The sequence below is a fragment of the Marmota flaviventris genome, chromosome 2 (genome assembly GCF_047511675.1).
Source record: "Marmota flaviventris isolate mMarFla1 chromosome 2, mMarFla1.hap1, whole genome shotgun sequence".
NCBI lineage: Eukaryota > Metazoa > Chordata > Mammalia > Rodentia > Sciuridae > Marmota > Marmota flaviventris.
Window position 1 is genome coordinate 133,144,974 of NC_092499.1, and position 13,397 is coordinate 133,158,370.

Sequence of the window (13,397 nt, forward strand, 5' to 3'; positions counted from 1 at the left end):
CTCCAAACAGTGTCCTCAGGAGACTGAGAACCACCTCCCTGAAGACAGGAATATTCTACTAATTTTGTCAGAATCCCTAATGCCTAGGACAGTAGTTGGCTCTTGGCAAATATTGTTTGAAACCTCATAAATATGTGAATGAACACATCCGTGCAGTATAACAAGGGTTAAGAAAAAGTCTGAGTCATTGTTTGCTTTGATCTGATAGAGAAGGTTGTTTCTCATTCAATCATCTGATGCAGTACACAGGTATACAGGCCCAGAGAAGCAAAAAGACTTGTTCTGTAATGTAGAGTAGCAGGTTCATGCTCTGCCTTTCTCTGTCTTGCTGGTATGGGAGATGGGAGAACAGATCATAGGACAAGCCCACAATCCTCATGAGTAGCAAATGAGAACTAGATACAGAAGGAGAAAGAGAGGGGGAAAACCTGGAAAAGGAAAAGGAAGAGCAAGCCAGAAACTGGAGTGTGCCTGTAAACCTTCATCCTCTAATAGTTTTTTACTTCTTGAAAGAGATTATTATTATTAATTTTTTTTGGATGGTGTGAACATTCTTTTTTTTTTTTTAAGGAGAGAGAGAGAGAGAGAGAGAGAGAGAGAGAGAGAGAGAGAATCTGTTTTTTTTTTTTTTTGTAGATGGACACAACACAATGCCTTTATTTTTATGTGGTGCTGAGAATTGAACCCGGGTCCCGCCCGTGCTAGGTGAGCGCTCTACCACTGAGCCACAATCCCAGCCCGAACATTCTTTTTTTTTTTTAAATGTTGTCATGCTGTGAGAAAGCAATGTTTTGTTTTGTTTTTTAAGAGAGAGAGAATTTTAATATTTTAATTTTATTTTTTTTTTAGTTTTCGGAGGACACAACATCTCTGTTTGTATGTGATGCTGAGGATCGAACCCAGTGCTGCGCGCATGCCAGGCGAGCGCACTACCACTTGAGCCACATCCCCAGCCCCCAAACATTCTTAATTTGTGAGTAATGATAATTTCTTCTTTCCCTTTAGTTACCCAAACTCTTTAGTGAAATGAATCACTTGTCTGCAGCCTTTTGAGGTGGTGGCCAATGAGAAAGTTCTCTAAGGAAGATTAGTCTTTTCCATGTCCCCCTCCTGGTGTGCATGACCATACAATATTGCATGGACTTAGTTCATCCTCATCTTGCTGAGGCTAGACCAGTGGTGAGGACAGTAATGCGGATGGAGGCAGGATGACTTAGGACCACACTCAGGGATTAGAGTAGACCCTGTCAAATATATTGGAGAAGGAAGTTTCTGGAATGAAGAGGAGGGATGGAAAAAGGGATGCTAGGATCTGACTCTGTGATTTATGGATAGTAATTTCAGTAATTTATCTTTTTTCCCCCCCAAATTTTATGAGTCCTATGAAATAGGACTATTTCATAGGGTTGGTTATAGCTGGAATCTAAAGGGTCCCCCAAAGCTCCTGTGTTGGAAACATTGTATCCAAAGCAATGATGTTCAGAGGGAAGATGAGAACTGCCTGTAGATTATGAGAAGAGCATCCCAGACATCAGGTGACCTCATCATTTGATAGATTAATAATTTGAATGGACAACAGAGTGGTAACTGTAGGCAGGAAGGGTGTGGCTGGAGAAAGTAAGTTATTGAGTGCATGCCCTTGAGGATTATATTTTGTTTCTGGCTCCTTATGCTTTCTCTCTCTCTCTCTCCCCCTCCCTCCCTCCCTCTCTCCCCACCCTGCCTCTCCTTTCCTGGCTGCTATGAACTGAGCAGGTTTTCTTGCCATGCCCTTCTACCATGATGTTCTGCTTCACCTTAGGTCCAGAGCAATGGAGTCACCTGACCATGAATTGAACCTCTGAAACTGTAGCCAAAATAGTTTTTTCCTCCTTTAAATTGTTCTTCTAAATTGTTCTTGTCAGGTATTTCGGTCACAGCAACACGAAGCTGACTAACACAAGGTTATTGTGAAGTCAGATGAGAAAAAGCACTTGGAACATAGTGCTTAATATTTATTACTAGTGTCTTGGAAATCATAAATTCCACTTCTGATCCCTACCTTCATTATAAGTAAGTGGAAACAGACAAAAACTAACCAGACAAAAACTGGCATAGCTCCATCTTAGCCTTATCATCTTACTCAAATATTGTTTTTGTGCCAGTTTCCACCACTGTCATTTGGAGGAAGAAGGCTGTCTGGCACACCTGGCACATAGCACGGTGCTCAGCACACAGAATTGCTCAACAAATGTTTGTGCAACTCACGTGTCACACAGCTAGTCTCTCCACACCCTTATTTTTCACGTGGACTCCCTTACTACTGTGACCTCTCCCCAACCTCCATCCTCCCTTCTGGCCATTTGGAGTGTCCTGGAAGCCCTTGAACGGCGTTTTCATTAAACAACGTCTTCCAAGGGGACAACCACCCTTTCCCTTCCTGTCCATTTTTGGGCAAGCCAGAAATTCTCAGTTCACAACAGGAAACCAATGGCTTTGTGCTATCGGAAGACATTTCCTTCACAGCACAAAACGTCTGAGTAATAATTTCAAGCCGGGCTTCACCCATTTCCTGTGAAAGGAGGCGAATTCGCCCATCCTCGTCCTGCAGGGCCTGGCTGTGCAGCCGGTAGTGATGCAATGCTTTCTGCACTGGGCAGATGAACCTCATCTTTCTCCTTTGCCACGGCAGATCCAGAGCCTGTGTCACAGACTCCCCTGTGATGGTTTCTCCACATTTGCACAGAACACAGAGACACCATGAGTAATTCGTACCCTTGTCTGAATATAATTCATAGGCAGCTTTGACAGTAAAAGAACTTGATGTTAAAAAAATAAAGATTCACAGTTTTCTCTGAAAGATGCAATTTGACAACCAGGAATGAACAGATGTTGGGGCCATGAAAAGTCTATGGGACTGATTCACAGTTGCTCCCCTCAGACTGATTTTGTCTGTGGGGAAAAATGACCATGAAATTGTTTTGCCTGACCATTTGTCCATTCCACTATTTAGGAACAGGGTGAGAGTACCCAGACAGATGATGCTACATACTCAAGACTCTTAAAAGAGAAGAATCTAGATATTTGAATTAATCTGGGAGAATTAAGAGACATTCTTATTACAAAAAGGTGCACTGACACTCTTACATTGCTGGTGGGACTGCAAATTGGTGCAGCCAATCTGGAAAGCAGTATAGAGATTCCCTGGAAAACTGGGAATGAAACCACCATTTGTCCCAGCTATCCTCAGTCTATATCCAAAGGACTTAAAAACAGCGTTCTACAGGGACACAGCCACATCGATGTTTATAGCAGCACAATAAAGAAAATACACACACACACACACACACACAGTGGAATGTTAGTCAGCATTAAAAGAGAATAAAATCATGGCATTTGCAGGTAAATGGATGGAGTTGGAGAATATAATGCTAAGTGAAGTTAGCCAATCCCATAAAACCAAATGCCAAATGTCTTCTCTTATATAAGGATGTGGATTCATAATGGGGATGTGGTAGAGCATGGGAGGAATAGATAAACTCTAGATAGGACAAAGGGGAAGGAGGGGAATGAAGGGAGCATGGAGGTAGGAAAGATAGTGGAAGAGATGGACATCATTACCCTATGTATGAAAACACAAATGGTGTGATTCTACTTTGTGTACAACCAGAGACAGGAAAAATTGTGCTCTGTTTGTAATATGAATTGAATTGCAGTCTGCTGTCATATATATCAAATTAGAATAATAAAAAAAGATACACTGGGCCTCAAGAAGAAACACTTTCTCCAAAGATGCAAATTAGGACAGTGGCAAAGCCAGGTTAGATTTCATATTTTCTTAATTTTTAGCACTATTCCCATGAACATTTCTTAAACCCAAATTTATTTTTTATGGTAACTCAAAAGTCATACCTGCTAGTCCAGAAAACATGAGAAACAAGGTCATGGTTTTAAAAAATTACTCATAATTCTATAATTTAGTGATTACCATTGCTAATTTGACCTTTGGGTACCTGTGCTTTCAAACTATTGTTTCATACCAGCATAGATAGATAATTTTCTTCAATCATAATTTTTTCTTTTCTTTTTTTTAATTTAAATTTTTATTTGTTCTTTTAAACTATACATGACGTAGAATCCATTTTGAAATAATTATAAAAGCATGGCATATAACTTGTTCTAATTCAGAGCCAGTATCTCTCCTTCCCCTTCACTCTCCCCACCCCCTGCTCCCTTCCTTCTATTGATCTTTTTGCCATTTACACAGTTATTTTTTAAAAATTAATTTCTTGTGGATGTACATGATGGTGAGATTCATTTGGCATATTCACATATATACATAGGAAAGTTATGTCAGATTCATTCCACTGTCTTTCCTTTTCTCATCCTCTTCCCCTTCCCTTCATTCCCCTTTATCTACTCCACTGAATTTCTATTTTTTGCCCCATCCCCCTTATTGTGGATAAGCATTCACATATTAGCAAAAATGCTCGACCTTTGGTTTTTTGGGGACTGGCTTATTTCATTTAGCATAATAGTCACCAGATCCATCGATTTACTGGGAAATGTCATAAAGTCATTCTTTATGACTAACACTTCATTCAAACATGATTTTTAACCTTAGCAATATAGCATGATTTTTTTTCCTTATTAAATGTTATTATGTCTGATTTTTTTTAAAAAAATATTTAATTGGTATATTATAATTATGCATAATAGTGGGATTTGTTTTCATGTGTTTGTACATGCACATAACATTGATTGGTCTATTTCATTTTCCTGCTCCTCTCTGTACCTTCCCCTCTTCTCTCCCTTATCTCCTTTTCTCTACTTTCCTCCATTTTGATGAGGCCCCCTTTTCTTTCTCTTTAGCTTCTGCATATGACAGAAAAAAATTTGATCCTTGACTTTCTGAGCCTGGTTTAATTTCACTTAGCATGATTTTCTCTGGTATTTGTTATAGTGAAGGAATCATGACTAATATATCTCCTATATATCCAAACATCACCTAAAGTTCTCCATCCTGAGGTGCTGGTGAGAATCTGGAGCCAGTGTAGTAGCTTATGTCACGTCTCCTGTTCCATCCATTTTCCTGCAAAGGACATAATTTTGTTCTTCAAAGATGAACACTTTGAATCCTTTTCTCCTAATGCTGTCTTAGAAAATGTCTTAAATGGGGTCAGGTGCTTGCTTGCATGGCAGCAGAACTCTGTGGATTTCTAACAGAAAAAGCTTGTAGGAACTTCCATCTTCTAGAGAAAATTTAGATCGGCTTCTTTCTCCCCGCATCAGGTTAGGCAAGAAGTGATAGAGCATGTTCTGGCTCTGGGCTTCCTTTGATCAGCTCCAGGCAGAGATATTTAATTAGGAAACTAAGAAGTACTTGCGTGGGGGCAGTGATTAACACTTACCTGGTAGAATGTCAGCCTGTCAGAAGAAGGTTAAAGTATCCACCTGTCTCTACAGCCTGTTTCTGGTATTGCTGGCATTCCTTTAGGTTGTAAGGACATAGGCCTTGTAGAAATCAATTCACTTGAAAGTCCATAGATATCCCACAGCAAGAAAAGGATGTCCCAGATCTTCCTGCACAGGGATGGTGTAGGACACGCAGGCAGCCACATGGACTGGTCATCATGCCTCTTACCACATGGCTACAGATTCACATCAGTGTCTTAGAGAAGTTTGGCTGATGGCTGGATATTGGAGGTGTGTTAGTCAGCTTTCCATTGCCATGAAGAATGCCAGAGATAATCACCTTATAAAGAGAAAAGGTCTATTTGGGCTCACGGATGTGGAGGTTTCAGTCCATGCTTGGTTGGTCTCATGGCTTTTAGGCCTGTGGTGAGACAGCACTTCACAGTGAGAGCACATGGCAGAGCAAGACTACTTAGGAAACAGGAAACAAAAGAGAAGAAAGATAAGGGGTCCCATATCCCCCCCAAGGGCACGCTGCGAAAGCCCCAAGACCTCCCTTTAGGCCCCACATTTTAAAAGTTTCTGTCACCTTCCATTGTGTGAAAGGCTTGGTGCTGTGGCTGGAGACCACGCCTTCAACATGTGGGTCTTGGGAGACACTTTGGTTCCAAGCCCCAGTAGCATGCACATACATTTTCTGTAGTTTTCAGTCCATGGTGTGGGCTTCACCATTTTCACACACACGTTTTGGCCTTTTACATAAAATCCAGAGACTAAACACTCCTCCAGATATTTTTGTAGATAAATACTTTATCAAGTGGGGTTCCTGTTGGCAACAAATGGCATGCTCACACCTGGATAATTAGAGGAGAATTTCCTAAAGGGAGCAAATACAAAGATTCGGGCATTAGGGAGTCCTCTGGGGCTTGTACAGCTTAGGGGGACAAGGGAGGGAGCAGAAATGGAAACTTGGAGGGAGGGGGTCTTGTGTAGAAGATGCTCTGAAAAGGCCTCGCGTTTTGGTCAAGGAACACAGCTCCTGCCAGCAAGCTGACGTCTGCAGAAATGATGTCCTGGACTCACTTTCCTTCCTCCCTCTTGCTGGGATTTCCCATAGGCCACACCCAGGGAGGCCAGAGGGCCAGCCAGGGAACAGATTGATGCAGGGTACACAAGTCAGCCTCCTGGGGAGAGAGAAGGATGGGGATGGGGGGAGGGCATGTAACAGGGACCCAAGGAGGCATCTGGCAGAGTTGCCTGGGTTGGTGCTACACCTCTTTCAGGGAGAATTGTGCAAAGAGGACAAAGACAGGCATGCTTCCTGTATTTTCAGTGAGGAGCTTGAATCTGAGTCCCTCTGTAGATCTCTGGCCCTGGAGAGCTGCCCAGGCCCCCATGGAGCCACAGACCTCTCTTGGAGACTCTGCCTTGGCGGGTTTCCACACCCTAGTCTTGGCCCTTGACATCTGATAAAGAGGAGACAAAGAAGGGCAAAGAAGCCTCTCATTAGGAGTGTGTCTTTTTTTTTCCCCCCTGAAGCTTGGAGAGCTGGCCTAAGCTGCCATAGTCCTTCTTTTCCTGGGGCAGGGTTCTCTCCCAGGTGAGAGGCAGCCCCAGGCACATTTCCGAGGGCAGGAGTCAAGTTCACCAGTGTGAAGCCCACGAGGAAGACCACTCATCACAGAGAGTTAAGAAGAAGACTGAATTGTTATATAAATTCTAAAAGTAGTACATGATCATGGCAAAATTTTCAAAATTAAAAATACAGACTGGTATAAACAAAAAGATTTGCATACCATCATTACAGTCCCTGGGGCCTACTCTTATTCCCTAAAGTTAAATGTTATACTGGGTTCTTGTTTGTTCTTCTATAATTTTATATGCAGTTAAACAACAACAACAACAATATATATATATATATATATATATATATATATATATATATATATATATATATATATATATATATTGGCAGGGGCACTCTAACACTGAGCCAGATCCCCGTCTCTTTTTATTTATTTATTTATTTTTTTGAGATCAGGTCTCACTAAGTTGCTCAGGGGCCTTGAATTTGTGATCCTCCTGTCTCAGCCTCCTGAGTTGCTTAGATTACAGGTGTTCTGTGTCTGGCATGGTTAAACAATTGTTTAATCACAGATGGGCTTCTTGGGAGATAAGAAACATTGAGGATGAATTAGAGAAGTGGGCAGGGGCCAGACTACAGTGAACATTGAGGGCTACTGTGCCTGGTTAGGAGATTCATCTTGATGTCAGGCACACCTCACTGCTTGGCCTGAGACCCCTGACCTGGGGCCTCGTTTACTGCAGTTTCAAGTTCCTGTCATCATATCTAGAAGCCACAGGCCATGTCTTCAGTGCACCTACAAGGTACTGTGTTAGTGCTAGAAAGTCAGAATTGTATGAGATGCAAGGTCAGATCTCTTGTCTTGTATTTGAAACTGTATGCAAAAGTTCACTTTTTCTGCCTCTCCTCACATTGGTCTGGGCCTGCCTCCTACCATGCCATGCCTATTCTGACACTATTACCTGTCAGTTCAGCTAGTACTCTTGAGTGGGTCACCTGTAAGTTCAAAGGTTAGCAGCAGTCCTTCTCTGCTAACATTGGGTTTGGATCAGAAGATGTGTCTTCCATGAGGCAGCATTGGGTTTGGATCAGAAGATGTGTCTTCCATGCCAAACCTCAATCCTCAATAGTCATTGTTACCTTGAGCAAGTGAGTTGATTTCTCTACCTCCTTATTTTTAAATTTTAAATTATTTGTAGTACTGGAATTGAACCCAGAGGTTTGCCACTGAGCTCTATCCCCAATCCCCTTTCAAATGTTTATTTTGAGACAAGGCCTCACTAAGTTGCCCAGGTTGGCCTTGAATTTGCAATCCTCCTGCCTCACTCCCCCAAATTGCTGGGATTATAGGTGTGTGCCTGTACACCTGGACTTCTTAGCTTTCAATTGGGCATAGCAGCCATTACCAAAAAGCATCATTGTGAATTTGGGACAGATGATACACAGCCAAAGCAGAGTGCAGGGCAGTGGTGTGATTCGCGTAAGTTGCTGTGGTGCTCTTGCTATTCCACACATGGGCCTCAGGATGACTACTTCTGACCTCTTCCCTTTTTATGTCCTCAAATCAGCATGCTGCCTATCACCTGATGGTTGTACCTCTTATTTCACGTGCAGCTGGGAACTGAAGTTCATATACTTACCGCATACCATTTAGAACTATATGTGAAGCCAATGGCCAAACAATGGAACCAGGCTAGGTGTCTCTCAATGGATGAATGGACAACGAAAATGTGGTATATATACACAATGGCATTTTATCCAGCCATAAAAATAACAAAATTATGTCATTTGCAGGAAAATGGATGGAATTTGAGAACATTATGTTAAGCAAAATAAGTCAAACTCAGAAGGTCAAGTGTTCTGATTTCTTTCATATGTGAAAGCTAGAGAGGAAAAAGAAGAAAGGTGGTAGTGGTGATGGTGGGGAATCTCAGGAAAATTGAATGGAGATCTGTGGAGTGAAGGAAAGGGACCAAGGGTGGGGGGTGGCTGAAGGGAGGGAAAGGAGAAATACTGGGGAATGATATTGGCCAAATTATATTGTTAATATTGTGTGTGTATGAATGCGTAACAACAAATTCCACCATTTTGTACAATTATAATATCCAATAAAAATATGGAAAAATATCGCAGTCTGGCTGGGCACAAAATAACCGAGGCGCCACAAAGCCTTGTAGCTTCAAACAGCAACTCTTTATTCCCAAACTCTCACCGGCACTCTACACACACTCTCTCCCGAACGCCACGCGGCTCCTCTCAGAACCACCAACCGGAAATCCCTCCTCCGGCACTTCCCCAACCAATGGGAACTCTCCGGGAATCTCCGTTAGAACTCCAAAGTAGCAGGCCGAGGCGGACAGCAGGGGTCTAATATACACAGCTTAACATAACCATTATCATCTCAGTGGCTTGTTGGCGTCACCTCTCAACCACTCCGTTCTGGCAAAAATGCCATGCGTCATCCCGACTCGGCTGTGGCCCTCAACAGAAAAACAACCCTATATATGAAGCTGGATGTGGTGGTGCATGCATATAATCCCAGCTACTTGGGAAGCTGAGACAGGAAGATGACAAATTCCAGGCCAGCCTGGGCAACTTAGAGAGAGCCTGTCGGGGGCAGGGCGTGGGGTGGGGAAGGTCCATAAAGAAAAGGAAAGCTGCGTGTACGTGAAGAAGATGACTGCAGTCTGCCATGATCTATCCAGATCCACACATCCTGGAAACAGACAAGTCAGAGCGCAAGCCCACTTGTGTTTGACCTCCAGTCTGATCCTTTCTAGGCCTCATCTACCTCAGTTTCCAAGTCCTCAGTTTTTACCTTTGCAGAGGAAAATGTGTTCTTCTGTCTTTGAAGCCCCTTCCCTGGCTCAGATCCAGTATTTGTCCTGGGCCTGTGATCCCCTGTCCTCTGCCTTCCTTCTCCCTCTTCCCCTCATGCTTCCCCATGTGCATGGGCCTGCCTTCTCTTGAAGCTTTGGGCACCTTGCTGCACTTCTAGGGTAAAGTCACAGTCCTCCTCCTCATTGCCAAGTTTCTGGGAAGCAGCAGAAACTGACTTCCTGATTCCTTTGCTTATCTTCTCCCCCTCTCCTGCAGTCTGGCGTCATCCCTTCCTTCTCCTGAGAGAGGCTTCTTTTGCAGATCACGTGTTGTTTACCAGGAAGCCTCTCCGGATCACTGGGGCCTGAGGCTCATCCTAGCCTTTCCAGAACTTTCCATGCTTGGCTTCCATGATGCTGTTGCAACTAGGGTGCGTGAAGCAAGTTCATGGTGCACTGGCTCCCTAATGCAGAGAGGCAGAACACACTTGTAGACAACAGGCTGTGTAAAATGGGTTTATTCGTTAGAGATACGTAAAAGGGACATAGAAACCTAGGATTTGTTGCAGCCTGCCCCTACCTGCTCCACTTGCACCACAGCTGTGGGACTTGAGGAAGGAACCCATCCTGGGTTTCATACACTGGGTCGATGTGAGTTGCTGGGCTGAAGTAAGACGCCATCCTGTTTCTGGAGGGAGATTGGAGCCGAGTTCAGGCTGCTCTGGATGGCAATTCTGTATCTCCTGGTGTTGCCTTCTCAGCACATCCTCAAAATTACTCTTGACAACTGTCAGTGAGAAAGGGGAGAGACCTGGGTTGGTGCAAGGTCACTTGGAGAACTGTTTGGCAGGGTTATTTATTTATTTTTCCAAATCAAGTATATGTTGCAAAAACCTTCCAGAATGTGTCTCTCAAGTTGCACCTTGCCAGATATCTGCCCTGGTGAACTCTTAAGTCCAGCATTTCCTAAATGAGCCATCCGAGGACAATCCTTCAGAGCAATAAGCAACACACTGTGCAAGTGAGGTTTTGAACTCATAGCCCAGGGTTCACAAAAAACCTGCAAATAACCCAAGTCCTACAAACACCCCTCCACTGAATTTTCTGGCACCTTGATCTTGAATTTTCCAGCCTTCAGAACTGTGAGGAAGAAATTTATGTTGATAAGTCACTAGTTTATGGCATTTTATTACAGCAGCATGAATGGACTAAGACAACTTTAAAATAAAAGTACTGACTTTGGGGGAAGGGATGATTTTAAAAAACCCACCCCAATATCTTTCTCTGTGTATACATTCCCTAGAGAATGGTGTTCTAGGTCACTATTTTTCCATTTCAACATGGTGCTAGAATTTGGTGACCAGTTAATTTTTTTTAATATATAATATTGAAAAGGCTGTCCAAATTATTGCCATTCAAGGACAATCCTTCAGAGCAATAAGCAATACACAGGATTTAGACTACATTTGGTACCTACTTCATGCCTTTTTTGGTGGTAGACTATTAAGAATAAACCATAATATAATTTACAAAAAAAAATTTGCTTTGTAGACCAATAAGCTGATAAGCTGCATGTTTTGGAGTCTGACTGCAGATTCTCTGCATTGCTCAAATGGAGGGACTTGGACTACAATGCTGAGTTTGTCTTTCCCTCCAGCTCATAACATATGTGGGGGTGGCCAGAAGGCCTGCAAAAGAGGCATCTGCTAGCTGGGTTTCTTTTCTTTTGAAAATGAAAAGAAGAAAAGCCCTTGTTAGGCTGGAGCCCTAAGTATTGAATGTCAGTAAATAAGGGCAGTAGGGTTAGCTATCTGGACAACAAACAATTTAAGATCATGTCAGAATGTAACTGCATTGGGGAAAGGCCAAGCAAGCAAGCAATAGGAATAATGGGATTGTTGTTGCTTTTAGGTAGCTTATGGCATCCTGTATATTTTTAATTATAGTAAAGTAAAAAGTAAAAAAAAGAAACAAAGAAAGAAAGAAAGGACTTTATATGTTCTCTCACATACAAAAAGCACATACAGAAGAATAAGAAACAAACATTTAATATAGCATGTGCAAAGGTCCTGAGGTAAGGTAACATTGTATGAAGAAGCAAAATTGAGACTGGAATCTGGACCCGAGAAAAGAGAGACAGGTAGGCCAAACCGTGGCAGCTGGCAGTACCTCATAGGCAATTATAAGAAGTTTTGTTTTGTTTTTTTCTTGGAGCACTGGAAAGACTTTGAAGGCATATTAAGCAGTATTTGTGTGTGTTTGTGTGTGTGTGTGTATCTAAAACAATCTGTTGGAAAGATGTCTCTGGCTTCAGAATGAGGAATAACTTGGCCAAGGTGGGGAAGATGAGAGAGGACACATGAACACCATTTAGAGGCTACTGGAAAATTCCAGCCAGAGATGATGCTGGAGGAATCAGGATCAGGGAGGAAGAGGATGTAGTGTTAAGTTATTTGTTTATTTATTTATTTTCCATATATTTTATTGGTGCATTATGTTCACAGTGGTGGAATTTGTTGTTATGTATTCGTACATGCACACAATATATCCATACGATTTGGCCAGTGTCACGCCCCAGTATTTCTTAGTGTAAATTATTTAATCTGTTTCTTGCTGCTAGATCCTTTGTTTCTATTTGTTTTGTCTCACTCCTCCCTTATTTTCTGCTATGACCAGCAGACTGCAGTGAGCATTCTTGGGCATGTATCTTGATGCTCTTCAGTCAGAGTAACTGTAGGCTAAGTTTCTGGCTTTGTAACACCTGAGTGCTCCACAAATTCAAGAAATGTTGGTAGCTATTGCCCAAACACCACTCCAAAATGTTGAATCGACGTTGCTTTGTCGTGAGGAGAGTACCAAGTTCTGTCACCCTTGCTAGCCACTCTGCCAATCTGAAGGATGAAAAATGGACCTTGCTTTGAGTTACCATTTCAATAGAAAAACTTTTTTTTTTTTTACATATCAGTTGTGTAACACCTTATAGAATTGTCTTATTTAAAAATAAATTAATTTTTCTAGTTAGAGCTCACCACAAAATTTACCCTTTAAAAGTATAAAATTCAGTGTACCTTATTTGATTTATTTATTCTTAATTAATCAGTTAATTAATTAAATTTGGTACTGGGGATTGAACCTAAGCATGCTCTATCACAGAGCTACACCTCCAGCCTTTTTCATTTTGAGGCAGGGGCTTGTCTTAGGTTGGCCTTGAACTTGTGATCCTCCTACTTCAGGCTCTGTAGTCTCTAGGATGACATGTGTGCACCCCTGCTCCCAGCTGTCAAGTTTTTAACTGAGTTGTCAATTTATTATTGAACTTGAGATTTTTATGTACTCTACATAAAAGTCCTTTGTCAGATATATGATTTAAAAATATTCTCTCCCACTCTGTAGACTGACTTTTCACTTTTTTGGTAATGTCCCTTGTAGCACAAAATTTATAAGTTTTGATAAAGTTAAATTTACCTTTTTTTTCTTTTATTGCATGTGCTTTGGGTATCATGTTTAAGAAGCCATTATCCAATCAAAGTTCATGAAGATTTATGTCTATGTTTTCTTCTATGAATTTTATAGTTTCAGTTCTTAAATTTGAGTCTTTG

At 41.9% G+C, this 13,397-nt stretch overlaps 1 protein-coding gene across 1 annotated transcript in view; it reads left to right on the top strand.

The window, feature by feature from the left end:
- Nucleotides 1-897: 897 nt before the first annotated feature.
- Cfap161 (cilia and flagella associated protein 161) overlaps nt 898-13,397 on the top strand; it is a 98,142-nt gene continuing 85,642 nt past the window's right edge. The window contains exon 1 of the mRNA XM_071607345.1: nt 898-973. The gene's annotated coding sequence lies outside the window, so the exon portion shown is untranslated. The remainder of the gene's footprint in view (nt 974-13,397) is intronic.